Source organism: Miscanthus floridulus, chromosome 12, assembly GCF_019320115.1.
Source record: "Miscanthus floridulus cultivar M001 chromosome 12, ASM1932011v1, whole genome shotgun sequence".
In the NCBI taxonomy this organism is placed as follows: Eukaryota; Viridiplantae; Streptophyta; class Magnoliopsida; order Poales; family Poaceae; genus Miscanthus; species Miscanthus floridulus.
Window position 1 is genome coordinate 40,436,648 of NC_089591.1, and position 18,666 is coordinate 40,455,313.

The following is an 18,666-nucleotide window of genomic DNA, read 5'->3' on the forward strand; positions in this document are numbered from 1 at the left end:
TGAAATGCCTATTTTCTATTGCGTCGGATGCAAATTCTTGGTGGTTGGCACATTAGAGCAAGGGTGGAGAAGATAGAAGTGAGAACAGAGCTGATGCCAGCGTCGGTCTAGTGACCGGACACTGAATCTAGAAGCACCGGACGCTAACTGCCTACGTCCGGTCACGTTGACTGTCGGTACAGTGGCTAGGGTTTACCACCGGACGCTGGCTGTGTCCGGTCGAGGTGGACCAGACGCGTCCGGTCGAGGAAAACTAGGTTTTGACCCTTACTGTACTCGACCGGACGCTGAGGTTCCAGCGTCCGGTCAGTTTTAACTGGACGTGTTCGGTCGAGGTCGGTACCTTACTGGAAACGACCGGACGCTGGGGGTTTAGCGTCCGGTCAGTTGAAGCTGCTGCATCCGGTCAACGTCATAGCCGTTGGAATCTGATGAACAGTGTTTGAAGGTGATGACATGTGGCGTCCATCTGTGGACCGGACGCTGAGCCCAGGGTCCAGTCAGTATGACCGGAGCGTTCGGTCAGAGCGTGTTTTGCCTAGTGAAGGGGTATAACGGCTCTATTTGATTGGGGCTCTATTTATAGCCCCATGGCTGGCTCAAGGGACAACTCTTACACATTTTCATTGATATAGCAACCTTGTGAGCTTAGCCAAAGGACTCCCACTCATCTACATCATTAATTCATCATCATAGTGAGATTGGGAGTGATCCAAGTGCATTGCTTGAGTGATTGCATCTAGAGGCACTTAGTGATCGTGTTTCGCTGTGGATTTCGCTTGTTACTCTTGGTGGTTGCCGCCACCTAGACGGCTTGGAGCAGCGAGGATCATCAAGCGGAGGTGGTGATTATCTCCGGCTCCGATCGTGATGATTGTGAGGGGTTCTTGACCTTTCCCCGATGGAGCACCAAAAGGTACTCTAGTGGATTGCTCGTGGCTTGTGTGATCCTCATCTTGTGTTGGTTGTGCGACACCCTATTGAGGGTTTGGCGTGTGAAGCCAATTAGCGTGTGAACCTCCAAGTGAGTGAATCGCCACAACGAGGACTAGCTTGCCGGCAAGCAAGTGAACCTCGGTAAAAAATCATTGTGTTCATCATTGATTCTGAGGTGATTGGTCATCATCGTTATTCATCTTCGTGATTGATTGGTTCATTCATCTACACGGCGGTATAACCCTCTTGATCACTCTCTTTACTTTACCGCAAACTAGTTGACAAGCTCTTTAGTGTAGCTAGTTGTGAGAGCTTGCATGCTTGGTGTGGCTCTTTAGTTAGCCTTTGAGAGCACACTAACATAGCATAGTGTCATTGCTCTTGTGTGAATTGACACTATCTAAACTAGAATTGTGGTAGGTGGCTTGCATTTTGAGTAGGCTAGTGCAACACTCGCTTCGCCTCATAATTGTCTAACCATTTGGTTAAGTGTTGTTATAGAAATTTTTATTAGGCTATTCACCCCCCTCTAGCCATTAGGACCTTTCAAATAGCCACTCCCACCCTATGAGCATTGCTTTGTGGAAATTGGATGCAAGTTGGATATAATCAAAAGGAACCTATAAGGCTGGGGTTTCCTATGTATTAGCATGTCAAGTATATAATAGTATAGTCAAGTTTTAACATCATTCCCACACACATTCCACCCCATTTCCGTCCAGAGCCAGGTTTCGATCCTGGGATCGATATTCCACCATCTCCATATCATCACCATTCCATCGCTCAGTCAACAGGCCAACTCCCTCTCGGCACTGTCTCATGGCCCATAGCCCCTAGCTATGTCCGACACTCTCTCACAGGGAAAGAAGAGAAGGACTCATCTTGCTATCTAGTTTAAGCAAAACCTAGGAAAGGTCCATAGCCGACAAGTCAGCACATGTATCGATCGATCAACCATACACTCTACAGAGGTTTTACATAACCACAAGATCTGCCTTTTTTGCTGACCGTCGTCAACTGGGCTGATTCTGGCCGCTTGCTAGCCTAGGATAATGCCACTCTACCATTCAGCCCTGGTACACCCCAAGTCTAGTTTGGGGTGGCTGAAACTATGAGTCATGAGCCGGGTCCACAAGGTCTCCATAAAGTCTCGAAAGGGTGTGGGGGAAATCCTCCATGCCCCGTACCTCCTTACACTGTCTGTTATCAACCTAGCAGTAGTGGCAATATCCTACCAAGTAGTCCGGCTGTCCCACACCATATAGGACGAGTGGTACGTAAGGCTTCCCGGTGAATCTAAGTACTAGTAAGTCCTTAGGGATGACCAAGCCAGAATATCTTCATCAGGGTTTCCATTTACCGTGCCACCACAGCACCTCCACCCCGGGCTCCTCCCATCACAGGTTCACACTCAGGACCACCTCATATGCCATTTACCCACCATAGGTATCTATTCCAGGGGTGCCCAGGTAGCACCTCATGGAAAGACTTGCCCCAGGCTCGTCGTATACTCCAACTTGGTCGACACAACCCTCACCCTCCACACACCCAAGTCACACACGCAGCACTCTCCCCATAGTCCAGATAACTCCAGTTTCCACCACACATCAATATGGTTTATTTAAGCATAGTAGAAATAATAAGTAGTGAAATATAGCAGCAAGCATGTGACTTAGCCTAACAGTAGGGTGAGCAGGGGTAAGGTTGCAGTCAAGGTAAAGGCCATCAAGAAAGCATACAACCATGCAAGTCCTATTATAGTGTGATTGTAACAATAAAGTAAAGCAATAGCAGCTCTATATTAGCCATGCGTAATAGGTGCTGCGAGATTAGGGTGAGATGTGGCACCTTCAGTGAAGTCATCTCTGTACTCCTCATGGTACTCTCGGTCCTCGTCCTTCTGGTTCTCCTCCGAGTCTACAAACGATCGCATTATAGTCGCGTTAGCGACGTCTATAGAATAGCACAAAAAGCAATGATAATTCAAAAGAGCCAAATGCACTCAAACATGGGTTCATTGCATAGAGCTCGATTTTTGATGAATTTTGGTCCTAGTCTTGTATTTTTCTGAGTTCAGTATGAATTAGTTATGAATTTCTGAAGTTTCAATCATTTCTGAAAATAGGAAAAGGCTGAATTAATATCATGCTGACATGTGTTACGCTCCTGTTGGTCCACGTGGCATGCTGACATTAGTATGATGTTAGCATGATGTCATCATCTCAGCTCTGGTACTGACAGGTGGGTCCAGAGCTGCTGACGTCATCGTGACATCATCATGACATCACCCACTGACAAGTGGGTCCAGCAGCTCTATGTCACTGACTTGTGGGCCCGGTCAACGGTCAGCTCAGACTAGACCCAAACTAGGCCGGTTGGGCCTGAATATGGGCTGGGCTTTGGCCCGCTGCGTGGCGCGTGCTGGTGCGGCCACGTCGTCTTACTGGGCCACTAACGGGCCGTGATCCACGGGCGTAGGTGAGGCGCGGTTCATGGTGAAGCCGCCTGCTGTTGGTCCATAGACCAGTAGAGCCGATCTATGAAGGACTTGGTCCACTTACTCCTTCCTAGGGTTCGGTTCACGTGCATGACGTGGTCATGGTCGGAGCTCGACGGAGCTGCTCAGGACAGTGGTCGACGTGGTTAAGGTCAGAGCTGCTCAGGACGTGGTCGACGTGGTCGTGGTTCAGAGCTCGGCGGAGCTTCTCGGGACATGGTCGATGTGGTTGTGGTCGGAGCTGCTTGGGATGTGGTCGATGTGGTCGTGGTCAGAGCTCGACGGAAGCTACTCGGGACGTGGTCGACGTGGTAAAAATCCCTTGCTTTTCCCCGGTGTGCTCCCACCGGCAGGTGAGGTCACTGGCGAGCACCCACGGTGGTGCTAGCATCCGATTAGGGTAGGCAATAGCTTTAGCCAAGCCTCGGCGAGTGCAGCGGTGGGGTCAAGGCGACAACTAGGGCTTCCTAGGGTCCTGACCATGGTGAATGGCGGCATGGGTTCATCGGCGTGCATGGACAGGGCTACAGTGGTAGCAAGAGCCCTAGTTGGAGGAGCGTGTGAGCTCCGTGGTGCTTCTATGGCCATGGTGGTTGTGTTGAAGGAGCTCCTGGTGCTCCCTAGTGGCTCCAGCCATGGTGATGGGGGCAAAACAGAGGCGATGGCGCTCCGACAAGGTGCGGTGCGGCAACACAAGGCTCTGGTGGGCTTCTTCTTCGGCTAAGGTGAGCGCGGTGCGACTCTCATCATGGTGGAGCCAGTCAGGGTGTCAACGTTGCCTTTATCGCAACGTAGAAGATGCGGTGGTCTCACCAGGGTTGTGCTCTCGGCCATGGTGAGCGTGTTCGTGCAAGTGCGCTCCTGCTTCGATGTACAATGTCATGGCTGGGGTCCTCCTTTTGGCTAATGGCAGCGCGCACGGCGCATCCTGGGTCTCGGCAAGCGTGGCCATGGCGGTCTCCCTAGCTAACCAGTTGGGCTAGGTTGGAGCTCAAAGCTTCAGCAAGATTTCGATCATGGCGGTGCACGTTCCATTTGGCTAGGGAGGTGGTCTCAGCAAGATGGCTCACCACGGGGAGCTCGAAGGCGATAGGTGGTGGTGCGGTGATGACGGTACCGATGGTGTAGCAGAGCTGAGCCAAGATAGAGGTACTTGCCATGCTCCGCGCCAGTGGCTCCTCCCTTCTTGCTCCGGCAGTGGCGTCGTTCTCCATGCCTCTCCTTCTCCTCCTTGCTTCTCCCTCCTCCCTCTCTCTTGGCTTGACGCTGTGTGGTGCTGTGCCACTAGTGGCGGCAGCGAACGGGCTGAGGGTTAGGGCTCACAGACATTGGCTTTTATAGCCGAGCTCTAAGGGCTCCAATGGCGGACGGCGATCGGGCGGTGGTGATACGTGCGGTGCAAGGGGGAACAAGGTCATGCGATTTGCGTGACCCTGGGCCCATGCCTGCTCTATGGTCGGCTCTCGGTCGCAGTGGTGGAGGGAGCGTGGGGAAGACGACAACGTTGTAGCTAGGCGGCTAACAAAGGGGGCCTGTTTGTCAGCTTGTCCTGATGTGGCGGCGTGCGGTGCGTGACATTTGATGGGCGGGTCCGGCTCGTCAGCGGCTTGTGCGCGTGCGGGCGGTAGGGTGATGCTGGGCTAGCTTTGTGGGCTGCATGAGCGAGTGGGAGGGCAGGCGGTTGGCTAGCTAGGCCGGTCGAGGTAGGCTGGGCTGCTGCTGTTCCCTCTTCTTTCCTATTTCCTTCTCTTTTATTTGTTGCCAATTTGGTTAGGGTTTATCATAAATATTAAGTAAGTTAGTTAAACATCACATAAGGCAAAAGAATCCAAATCACAAGTGGGTCTAAGGATGCATGCATGATTTATTTATTTAGGAATTTAATTACACATGTGGCATAAAACCAAACTATGCTTATGATTTTAACCTAGTTGGGTCACATCCAATCCAAAACTAGAGTTAGGCTTCTACATGTGTCACTCAACATCACATAGGGCTAACACAAAAATTTGTAGTTATGATTTTTGGTGTGTGGATTTTTGGGTTGTTACAAACACTATATTGTTTCGTATTTCTGTGATGTCAACACATACTCACAGTATCCTATCCTAACCTTTTTTCTGAAATAGTGTGTCAGACGATGCAGCGTTTTAATCTTAGATGTGCTTGAGCTGTGAGTTTGTGACCGTATCACAAGATGGTTTCGATCTCAGCTAATCAGTAACAAATTCAGAAACTAGGAAGAATATACAGTAACTCCAATCTTATTCAGACTATGGTTCACTGTAACATGCAGAACATGGTAACATATAGGGTACACATTCACACTTAACTGAAAATTTAGAAATTAACAGATAGGATAACATATGCCCTACAAACTACCCTGACTGAGGAGATACGGAGATTTAGTTATAAACATGCCAAAGTTTTATAGACACACATGAGTTTCAGTTTGAGCTAATTTCTGAAATTGAAAACAATATTCGCAATAGCTGAATCTCTAAAATTGAAAACACTGAAAATAAATGAAACTCAACACTCATACACATAGCCAAAGCTTTCTGAACTAAACTGAACTAAATTAAACCTCATACTACAATACAGGAACAAGCACCATTCTAAGGTCACAGTAGCAGCATAGAAAGGGCAAAGCTAAAAAAAAGTACACTAAGCATCAAGTAAATCAGCCAATGGCATTCACTAGGGATCTCACATTCCAAAGAATGTTTGAACTTTGAAACACCAGATAGTGAATCAGACATTGAGGTTGGGAAACAAGCCCTCTACTATTAGTTGAGGAGCAATAATCAACTCAACGTAGAGAGGAAAATGATTGAAAGAGATATTACTAAGCAGCAACTGGACCAGTCATTAAAATAACAAAGAGTAAGAAACGCAAATTATATGATAACTATGCCAACAAAGGGCAGTGCCATTACAACTACGTCTTGCTATCTGCACAGCCCCATATTCTAGGATACATTACACACATACTGTAATATACTATCCAGAATTCCAGATCCAGCTACATTTATAAATATGCATCTTCATATACCAGGGGCCATCCCGTTAATTAGGTTGCAGCTTCATTCAAAACATGATTGGCAGCACAACACTATAGATAGTGTTGACACTGTACTCCACCTACTCCGTCACTCTAGTCTCCACTCTCCGGTAGACGAACAAACAGCGACATGCAGGTACCAATAATGGTGGCCTGACCTCTCCTAATCCTGTTTTGAGGAAAAAAAATGATACAATGATCATTGAAAATTGTGAAACCACACATGCCATAGCTGATTCTCATTCTCTGATGGCTCCGCTACACCATGCATCTAATAAGTGGCATCACTCTCAGGCTGCTAGTTCATGTGCTTTAATTTATTATTAGGGAAGGAGAAGTAGATACATGATAATGACATGCTATCAACCTCTGACGCTTCATTTGTCGTGCAATCATGACAGCGTCGTCAGTACGAGGATCACCCATGACCCATCAAACCACGCTTCTCAGAGAACTGAGAGGCAAAGCTACACGTCACAAAGAACTGTAGGGTCGAGTTTGTTCTTGCCAACCTTCAATGCAAAGACACCACTCTTTCTGGCCCCTTTGCTCTGCCATCTATTAGTACTCAATTATTTACATCCAAAATTGATTGAAAACATGGATTGAAATGAGCAAATCCAAAACCAAATTACCAAGAAATCTAAATATGCATAAATCTTGCCATCGGATTGTTAGCTGAAGACCAATAGCAACGTCCCTTGGAGGAGGAACCAGGAGCAGTCACCGCTAGGGCCAAAGGCCTCTGCCAGTCACAATTAGCAGCGAAGGTCTTGGGCATTCTGTCGATGGATGGGGGATGGGGGATGCCGATGCAACAGCAACACAAACTACAACGCCCCGACTACCACGATGACCTAGCATCGCCGAACAACCTCACCCGAGCACAACACAACTCGCCCCAAAAATCATCGGCGCACAACGAAAAACTCACTCATCCATACATCACAGCACACCCCCCTACAAAAATGCAAACCAAAACACCACCAATCTCTAAGCCTATGACCTCCTCGAGCTACCAATCGAGCTAATCGAGCACACATCCAGAAAGGGGTCTGATATGAGCAACAAAAGAGCAGGCAGGTGAAAGGTCCTAATGGCTAGAGGGGGGTGAATAGCCTAATAAAAAATTCTACAACAACACTTAACAAACCGATTAGACAATTATGAGGTGAATCAAGTATTGCGCTAGCCTACTAAAAATGCAAGCCAACTACCACAATTCTAGTTTATATAGTTTCTATCCACACAATAGCTATGTGACTACACTAAGTTAGTGTGCTCTCAAAAGCTAACTAAAGAGCCACACTAACCAAACTAACAAGCTCTCACAACTAGCTACACTAAATAGCTTGACAACTAGTTTGCGGTAATGTAAAGAGAGTGAGCAATTTATTTATACCGCCGTGTCAAGGAAGGAGCCAATCAATCATAAGAATGAATAACAATGAAGATCAATCACCTCGGAATCAAATGATGAACACAATGATTTTTTACCAAGGTTCACTTGCTTGTCGGCAAGCTACTCCTCGTTGTGGCGATTCACTCACTTAGAGGTTCACGCGCTAATTGGCTTCACATGCCAAACCCTCAATAGGTTGCCGCACAACCAACACAAGATGAGGATCACACAAGCCTACGAGCAATCCACTAGAGTACCTTTTGGCTCTCTGCTGGGGAAAGGTCAAGAACCCCTCACAATCACCATGATCGGAGCCGGAGACAATCACCAACCTCCGCTCGATGATCCTCGCTGCTCCAAGCCATCTAGGTGGCAAGAACCACCAAGAGTAACAAGTGAATCCCGCAATGAAACACGAACATCAAGTGCCTCTAGATGCAAACACTCAAGCAAGGCACTTAGATTCACTTCCAATCTCACAAAGATGATGAATCAATGATGGAGATGAGTGGGAGGGCTTTGGCTAAGCTCACAAGGTTGCTATGTCAATGCAAATGACCAATGTGTGAGCTTCAACCGGCCATGGGGCTTAAATAGAAGCCCCCACAAAATAGAGTCGTTGTACCCCTTCACTGGGCACAACGCGGGGTGATCGGATGCTCCGGTCATATTGATCGAACGCTGGACCTCAGCATCTGGTCACGTGATGCGTGCCACATGTCCCCTCTCTTCAAACGCTGATCGCCCGATCTCAATGGTCAAGTGATGACCGGACGCAGCCGCTCAATGTGACCAAACGCTGAGCCCCAGCGTTCGGTCGTTTCCAATAAGCATCCAGAGATGACTTTTCATGACCAGACGTAGCCTTTCAGCGTCCGATCAGTCCAAGACCCAGCGCTCGGTAAATTTGACCGAAGCTGGCATCTACGCTGTCATGTTTGACTAGACGCACCGGTCCTTCCAAGACCAGCGTCCGGTCACCTTGTGACCAGCGTGACTAACTCCTTTTCACTTCTATCTTCTTCACCCTTGCTCAAATGTGCCAACCACCAAGTGTATCACCTTATGCACATGTGTTAGCATATTTTCACAAACATTTTCAAGGGTGTTAGCACTCCACTAGATCCTAAATGCATATGCAATGAGTTAGAGCATCTAGTGGCACTTTGATAACCGCATTCTGATACGAGTTTCACTCCTCTTAATAGTATGGATATCTAACCTAAATGTGATCACACTCTCTAAGTGTCTTGATCACCAAAACAAAATAGCTCCTACAATTTATACCTTTGCCTTGAGCCTTTTGTTTTTCTATTTCTTCTTTTCAATTCCAAGCACTTGATCATCACCATGGCATCGCCATCTTCATGTCATGATCTTCATTTGCTTCACCACTTGGAATGTGCTACCTATCTCATGATCACTTAATAAACTAGGTTAGCACTTAGGGTTTCATCAATTCACCAAAACCAAACTAGAAGCTTTCAATCTCCCCCTTTTTGGCAATTGATGACAACCCTTTCACAAAGATATGAATTGAAATTCAGTTGAATCTATGTTGCTTGCCCAAGCATATTTACCATGTGTAAAAGGATATGGACAAGTTTCATGAACTCCAAATGGTAGCAATTGCTCCCCCTACATATGTGCTAAGAGTTTGGATAGAAGCTTGCACATATGCTTAGATAGGAAACATAGGAGATAATGTCTACCAAATGATGCTAAGGTATAAAAGATGGACCTTTGAAGCGTGATACCAATCGGAGTGCACCATTATACCATCCTTAGCATCATGGTTAGCTTGATACCACTTGGAAACAATACTTTGAAAAAGATACCACTTGTAAAAACTTACTAGGAAATCAAAGTTATCTAGTGATTTCATTTCATCATTCAATCTTACAACTAGCATACACCACACAAGCATGGATATTAAATTTTAAAACTTGTGCCATGCAAGAAACATATGAAATGCACATTCAAATGCACCATACAAGTTCATGAGCTTGCTCCCCCTACTTGTGTGCTCAAAATTTTAATTGATTCCTTTCCTTTGTCATATCTCTTCCCATATGTCAAATTCTCCCCCTATCACTTATATCTTTATTTCTCTCCTCTTTGGTGTCTATTTACTATCTTTGTTTTTCTCCCCATAACACTAATATCTTTGTTTTTACACTAATATCTTTGTTTTTCTCCCCCTTTGTCATCAATGACCACAAAGGTTCAAAATGAAGATAGTTTGAGATTATCAATGTCAATCAATGGGGTGAGGATCATTTTCCCAAATTTGGTTCAATCTAGATCATTTACAAAAGATATTTAACTCGGTTTGATCCAAGGACAAGCTTCTTCACACCTCCAAATAAGGATTATCTTGTACCATGTTAAGTTAAACACTTAGAGCTCATTTTCTAGATTAAACACTAGGTTTACAAGCCTACAAACATGTCATATGCTACCACTAGATCAAAATAAGCATGGAAGCAATAGTGGTACCATACAATCATCAAATTTATTTGATTTTCATGAATGAGCCTAATAAAATGGAGAGATGACTAGATGCACTAAACATGTCCTTAGTAAGGATGTATGCCATGCCAATTAACTTTTACCTTGGATTACTCGAAGGAGAGGCATGTCATATAAGTGGGGTGCATCAACACATATTTGAGAAATCCAATATGTTCAACTCATTCCTTAGCTTGCAAAACCTTTTCTCATCCAGTGGCTTGGTGAATATATCGGCAAGTTGATCTTCGGTGCCTACACTCTCAATGCAAATGTCCCCTTTTTGTTGGTGATCTCTTATAAATGGTGGCGGACATCAATGTGCTTTGTTCTTGCATGTTGAACCGGATTGTTGGTCAACTTAATTGCACTCTCATTGTCACATATCAATCGCACTCTCTTGAACTTGATTCCAAAATCACTCAAGGTGGCCTTCATCCAAAGTATTTGTGCACAACAACTACCGACGGATATGTATTCGGCTTTGACGGTTGATAATGCAACACTATTTTGCTTCTTTGATGACCATGAAATAAGTGATCTTCCTAACAATTGACATGTGCTCGAGGTGCTCTTCCTTTCAACCTTGCATCTCGTATAATCCGAGTTGGAGTAGCCAACTAGCTCAAACTTTGCTCCTTTAGGATACCACAAACCAACATTTAGTATATGCTTCAAGTACCTCAATATTCTCTTTATAGCCTTCAAATGACTTTCTTTTGGTGAGGCTTGAAATCTTACACACATGCATACACTAAACATGACATCTGGCCTTGATGCGGTCACATAGAGTAGACTTCCAATCATAGACCGATACAATTTTTGATCCACCATATTTCCACTTGCATCACTATCCAAGTTGCCATTTGTTCCCATTGGTGTGCTAATGACTTTGCTATCACTTATGACAAACTTCTTGATCATGTCTTTGATGTACTTGCCTTGACTCACAAATGTACTATTTTTCAATTGCTTGATTTGAAGACCAAGGAAGTAACTTAACTCTCTAATCATAGACATCTCAAACTCATTAGCCATCATCTTTCCTAAACTCATCATAAAAATCTTGATTAGTTGATCCAAATATGATATCATCAACATAGATTTGCAACACAAACAAGTCTTTTCCAATCTTCTTGATGAAAAGAGTGGTGTCAACCTTGCCCATCATGAACCCTTTAGAGAGGAAGAAAGTCTCTCAATCTCTCATACCATACTCTAGGTGCTTAGTTTCAATCTATACAATGCCTTTCTTCAACTTGTACACATGGTCGGGCTTCTTATCATTTTCAAAATCAGGAGGTTGCTCAACATATACTTCTTCATTGATGTAACCATTGAGAAATGCACTTTTAACATCCATTTGATAGAGCTTGATGTTGTGGGCACAAGCATAGACTAGCAAGATTCTAATTGCTTCCAATCTAGCAACCAGGGCATATGTTTCTCCAAAGTCAAGACCTTCAACTTGTGTATAGCCTTAGTGCTAGCAATCTTGCTTTGTTCCTTACTACTATCCCATCTTGATCTTGCTTGTTTCTAAAGATCCATTTGGTTCCAATCACATTGTGTCCCTTTAGTCTCTCTACTAATTCCTATACTTGATTTCTTGTGAAGTTATTCAATTCTTCATGCATAGCATTCACCCAATCAACATCCTTCAAAGCTTCATCTATCTTTTTTGGTTTAATGGATAACACAAATGAGAAATACTCACAAAATGATGCCAATCTTGATCTAGTTTGCACACCTCTTGAAATATCACCAATGATAGTGTCTAATGGATGATCTCTTGCAATATTTGTTGGTTGGAGTATTGGAACTTGATTGCTTGCACTTGCTTGATCATTAGGTTGAGATGATATACTAGCCACTTGATCTTGTTCATTATCATAAGAGCCACTTGCACTAGCTTGATTTGTATCATCTTGCACATTTGAGTTGGAGAGCACTTACACTTGATCATCTTCATCATCATTCACTTGCCTAGGCCTCAATTCACCAACATCCATATTCTTCATGGCATTTGAAAGTTGAATGCCTCTAACATCTTCTAAGTTCTCATTCTCTACTTGTGAACCCTTGGTTTCATCAAATTCAACATAATGAACTTCCTCAAGAGTATCACTATCTAAATTTCAAACTCTATATGCTTTGCTTGTAGTGGAATAACCAAGTAGGAATCCTTCATCACATTTCTTGTCAAACTTGCCCAATCTAGTACCTTTCTTCAAGATATAGCATTTACAACCAAAGACCCGAAAATATGCAATGTTGGGCTTTCTACCATTCAAGAGCTCATATGTTGTCTTCTCTTTCAATGGGTGATAATAGAGGCGGTTGCTACAATAGCAAGCCGTGTTGATAGCTTCGGCCCAAAAAGATTGACTCACATTGTACTCACTAAGCATAGGCCTTGCTATATCAATGAGTGTTCTATTCTTCCTCTCAACAAGGCCATTTGATTGTAGGAGTGTACTTGGCCGAGAATTGATGACTAATTCTAAATTCATCACATAACTCATCAATTCTAGTGTTCTTGAACTCACTACCATTGTCACTTCTAACTCTCTTGATGGTTGTTTCAAACTCATTATGAATACCCTTAACAAATGATTTGAATGTTACAAATACATCACTTTTGTCCACTAGAAAGAATACCTATGTGTATCTAGTGTAGTCATCCACTATCATAAAGCCATATTTGTTACTATCAATGCTAGTGTATTGTGTTGGCCCTAACAAATCCATGTGTAATAACTCAAATACTTTACTAGTGCTCATCATGCTTTTCTTAGGATGGATGTTTCCAACTTGTTTGCCGACTTGACTAAGAGCTACAAAGCTTATCCTTCTCAAACACAATATCTTTCAAGCCTCTAACCAAGTCATGCTTAACCAATCTATTCAATTGTTTATTCCAACATGACCAAGCCTTCTATGCCATAACCAACCCATGCTAGACTTAGTGAACAAGCATATAGATAATTTAGCTTCACTAGCATTGAAATCAACCAAGTATAGATTCTCATATCTAAAGCCTTTGAAGATCAAGTTAGAGTCATCTACACTTAGGATCTCTACATTATCTACCCCAAATATGCATTTGAATCTAAGATCACACAATTGAGCCATAGATAGCAAATTGAAGTTCAAGCTCTCTACTAGCAATACATTGGATATACTCATGTCATTGGATATTGCAATCTTACCAAGCCCTTTGACCTTGCCTTTGCCATTGTCACCAAATGTAATACTATCATAACCATCATTGCCATTGGTATTGATTGAGTTGAACATTCTTGCATCACCGGTCATGTGTTGAGTGCACCCACTATCAAGAACCCAATGCCTTCCTCTGGCTTTGTAATTGACCTACAAAAGAAGATCAATTCTTTTTAGGTACCCAAACTTGCTTGGGTTCTTGAAGGTTAGTCACTAAGCTCTTTGGTACCCTAAATGACTTTCTTCTTTGAGCCCATCCATGGTTTACCAATGAACTTAGCCTTCACACCATTTGTACCCTTAGTAAGCATATAGCATGAATCAAGCTTAAGGGAGGATACATTAGCATTTTTGCTCTTGTTTTTGCACTCTTGCTCTTTATGACCAACTTACTTGTAACTAGTGTAAAATCGACCATTGTTCTTCACAAAACTAGTCTTGTGAGGAGCAAAGACTGTCCTTGCCTTTCTTGGGGGTATAGCCCAATCCCTCTTTGTAGAGAGAAGCTCTTTGGCTACCCAAGCACATAAGTAAGCGGTCCTCACCACCATAGGCCTTAGCCAAAGTGTGAGTGAGCTTGTTGACCTCCTTCTTGAGATTCTCATTCTCAACCACTAGTGAGGCATCACAAGTGAGACCATCACCACTAGTTGAGGTGGAAATAGAGGTATTACAAGAAGGGTTAGTAGGAGGAACAATGATAGGACATAGATAGTGATTCATCAATTATATCACAAGTTAAACCTACATTGTAAGTTTCAACATGCTTCTTTTTATTTTGCTCATCAAGCAAAGAGGAATGAGCCTTTTCAAGCTTTTTGTGAGCTTTGCCAAGCTTCTCATTGGCTTCATCTAGCCTCTCATGAGATGCATTGAGCTCATCAAAGGCTTGCTTAAGGGCTTTTAGTTCCTTACACAAGCTTTTGCATTCCATTCTCTTGATATCAAAGTGTTCTCTAGCATCTTCTAGCATGTCAAATAATTCATCCTTAGTAGGTTTATCATCATCACTATCACTATCATTTTCATTTTCATTATCATCATCATGTTCTTCATCACTTTTATCATCACAAGTTTGTACCTTAGTGGCCTTAGCCATGAAGCATGATGAAGATTCGAAGAGAGAAGGCTTCTCATTTATAGCACTACTTGCAAGAACCTTCTTCTTAGTGGTCTTGTTATCATCACTATCATCATCATCATTACTTGAGGAAGCATCACTATCCCAAGTGACCACATATGAACCATCTTTCTTCTTCTTGAAGGTCATCTTGTCCTTCTCATTTTTTTACTTCTTGTCCTTCTTGTTCTTCTTCTTGTCATCATCATTGTCGCTATTGTATGGACATTGAGCAACAAGATGATCTTTGCTTCCACACTTTAAGCACCTTCTTGACTCTTCTTTGTTCTTGGATGAAGACTTTTTTCTTCTAGCTCGGTAGCCCTTCTTCACCATGAACTTGCTAAATCTCTTGACAAAGAGAGCCATCTTCTCATCATCATCATCATCCTATGAATCATCTTCTTCACTAGATGTTTCTTGCTTAGCTTTGCCCTTGGATGATGTGGCCTTGAATGCCATACTCTTCTTCTTCTCATCCTTCTTCTCATCTTTCTTCTCCCTCTTTTCTTCCTTCTCATCTTCATCTCTATATGTGTCATCGGTCATGATGTCTCCCAACACTTGGTTTGGTGTCATGGTGTCCAAACCACTCCTTACTAGAATAGTGACCAATGTGTCAAATCTTAAAGGCAAGCATCTCAAGAACTTGTGGAAGAAGTCCTTGTCCTTCACCTCTTCTCCAAGTGCTTTGAGATCATTGACAAGCACTTGAAGCCTATGAAACATCTCCGGCACACTCTGATCCTCCTTCATCTTGAAGCTTGCAAACTTCTCTTTGAGAATGTATGCCTTTGCACCCTTCATGGCTTGAGTGCCCTCAAATGATTCTTCAAACTTCTTCCAAGCCTCATGAGCCATCTCAATATTCTTGATTTACTCAAATGTTCTTTCATCCAAAGCATCATGGATGGCACTAAGAGCAGTGTCATTATTTTGGAGTAGTATTTCTTCGGCGGTGGTGGGAGCCTCTTCATTTTCAATCTCGATCTTTGTCTCTACCACCTTCCAAACCTTCCTATTGATTGACTTGATATAAGTTATCATCTTAGCCTTCCAATAGGGATAGTTGGAGCCATCAAATTGGGGTGGCTTCTTTGTGTTGTTGATTTGAGCTATTTTTACACCGAAGGTTGTTAAGCCTCAAATCACTGGTGACCTCGGCTCCTATACCACTTGAAAGGTCCTAATGGCTAGAGGGGGGTGAATAGCCCAATAAAAAATTCTACAACAACACTTAACAAACCGATTAGACAATTATGAGGTGAAGCAAGTGTTGCGCTAGCCTCCTAAAAATGCAAGCCACCTACCACTAATTCTAGTTTATATAGTTTCTATCCACACAATAGCTATGTGACTACACTAAGTTAGTATGCTCTCAAAAGCTAACTAAAGAGCCACACTAACCAAACTAATAAGCTCTCACAACTAGCTACACTAAAGAGCTTGATAACTAGTTTGCGGTAATGTAAAGAGAGTGAGCAATTTGTTTATACCGCCATGTCAAGGAAGGAGCCAATCAATCACAAGAATGAATAACAATAAAGACCAATCACCTTCAGAATCAAATGATGAACACAATGATTTTTTACCGAGGTTCACTTGCTTGCCTGGCAAGCTACTCCTCGTTGTGGCGATTCACTCACTTGGAGGTTCACGCGCTAATTGGCTTCACACGTCAAACCCCCAATAGGGTGCCGCAAAACCAACACAAGATGAGGATCACACAAGCCACGAGCAATACACTAGAGTACCTTTTGGCTCTCCATCAGGGGAAATGTCAAGAACCCCTCACAATCACCACTGATCAGAGCCGGAGACAATCACCAACCTTCGCTCGACGATCCTCGCTGCTCCAAGCCATCTAGGTGGCGGCAACCACCAAGAGTAACAAGTGAATCCCGCAGTGAAACACGAACACCAAGTGCCTCTAGATGCAAACACTCAAGCAATGCACTTGGTTTCACTCCCAATCTCACAAAGATGATGAATCAATGATGGAGATGAGTGGGAGGGCTTTGGCTAAGCTCACAAGGTTGCTATGTCAATGCAAATGGCCAAGGTATGAGCTTCAAACGGCCATGGGGCTTAAATAGAAGCCCCCACGAAATAGAGTCATTGTACCCCTTCACTAGGGCACAACACTAGGGTGATCGGACGCTCCGATCACGTGATGCATGCCACGTGTCCCCTCTCTTCAAACGCTGATCGCCCAATCTCAACGGTCAAGTGATGACCGGACGCAGTAGCTCGATGTGACCGGACACAGAGCCCCAGCGTCCGGTCGTTTCCAGTAAGCATCTAGAGACGACTTTTCATGACCGGCTCGACCGGACTCTCCCAGTGTCCGGTCACACAATTACTCCCCTATGCGCTACCACATCAGCTGGGACTGGACGTAGCCTTTCAATGGCTGGTCAGTCCGAGACCCAGCGTCCGGTCAATTTGACCGAAGCCGGCATCTACGCTGTCACGTTTGACCGGACGCGCCGGTCCTTCCAAGACAAGCATCCGGTCACCTTGTGACCAGCGTGACTAACTCCTTTTCACTTCTATCCTCTTCACCCTTGCTCAAATGTGCCAACCACCAAGTGTATCACCTTGTGCATATGTGTTAGTATATTTTCACAAACATTTTCAAGGGTGTTAGCACTCCACTAGATCCTAAATGCATATGCAATGAGTTAGAGCATCTAGTGGCACTTTGATAACCGCATTCCGATACGAGTTTCACTCCTCTTAATAGTATGGCTATCTAATCTAAATGTGATCACACTCTCTAAGTGTCTTGATCAACAAAATAAAATAGCTCCTATAATTTATACCTTTGCCTTGAGCCTTTTATTTTTCTCTTTCTTCTTTTCAATTCCAAGCACTTGATCATCACCATAGCATCGCCATCTTCATGTCATGATCTTCATTTGCTTCATCACTTGGAATGTGCTACCTATCTCATGATCACTTGATAAATTAGGTTATCACTTAGGGTTTTATCAATTCACCAAAACCAAAATAGAGCTTTCAGTAGGTACAAAGACAAAGAACAGAGAGCGACCACGCACCAGAGGAGGTCTGATGTCGCCGAGGGTGCTCAGAGACCTCCAATAGCGTTCGCAACGAGGATCCACAACTCCACTAGAGCAATCGCCGCGCCGCGACGAGCTCGAGGAAATCGCCCCCAATCCTCTTCCTAGGATGCGCGCTTCAAGGAATACGAACAGTGTCGGCAAGGCGCCCGCAAGGGCGACGTCGCCTAGCAGCCGCCGCCGCCTCGCGCCCATCACCACCTCGGGAGGGAAGGGGAGAGAGGGGGATGAAGGGGAGGGAGAAACAGAAGTGAGAGGCAGGTGAGGGAGGACAGGAGGACGAGGACGAGGAGGGTGGCCGCAGCCGCCGCGCCGGTCGTCGCCGCCCTATCCACGTCGGGATGGGGAGGGAGAGAGAGACCGATAGAGAGAGGGGGGAGATGCACAGAGACAGGGGTCGGGAGAGCGTCGGAGGGGACAAGACAATGGCGAAATGGGGAAATCAAACAGGCGCGACTCCCAAATATTAAACAGTGACGTCGACATCCAGACCCCACATGACATAGACACAAAGCAACCAGCATAGATCGAACGTTCCATTCTTCATCCTACGGTCGAAAAATTTATGTGCCAACAAACCAAGAAACACACATGTGTCCTATAGCATTCCTGAAAGGAAAAGGATATGATAGGAGATCTGATGGATTGTCATCTCTTCTACCTCCTTTGTTCCAAATTATAAATCGCTTTGACTTTTTTAGTATATCCATTTTACTATGTATCTAGATAAGTAATATGTCTAGATACATAATAAAATGGATGAACTAAAAATTAAAACGACATATAATTTGGAAATGTAGGGAGTATATTACAAAATTTTAAGAA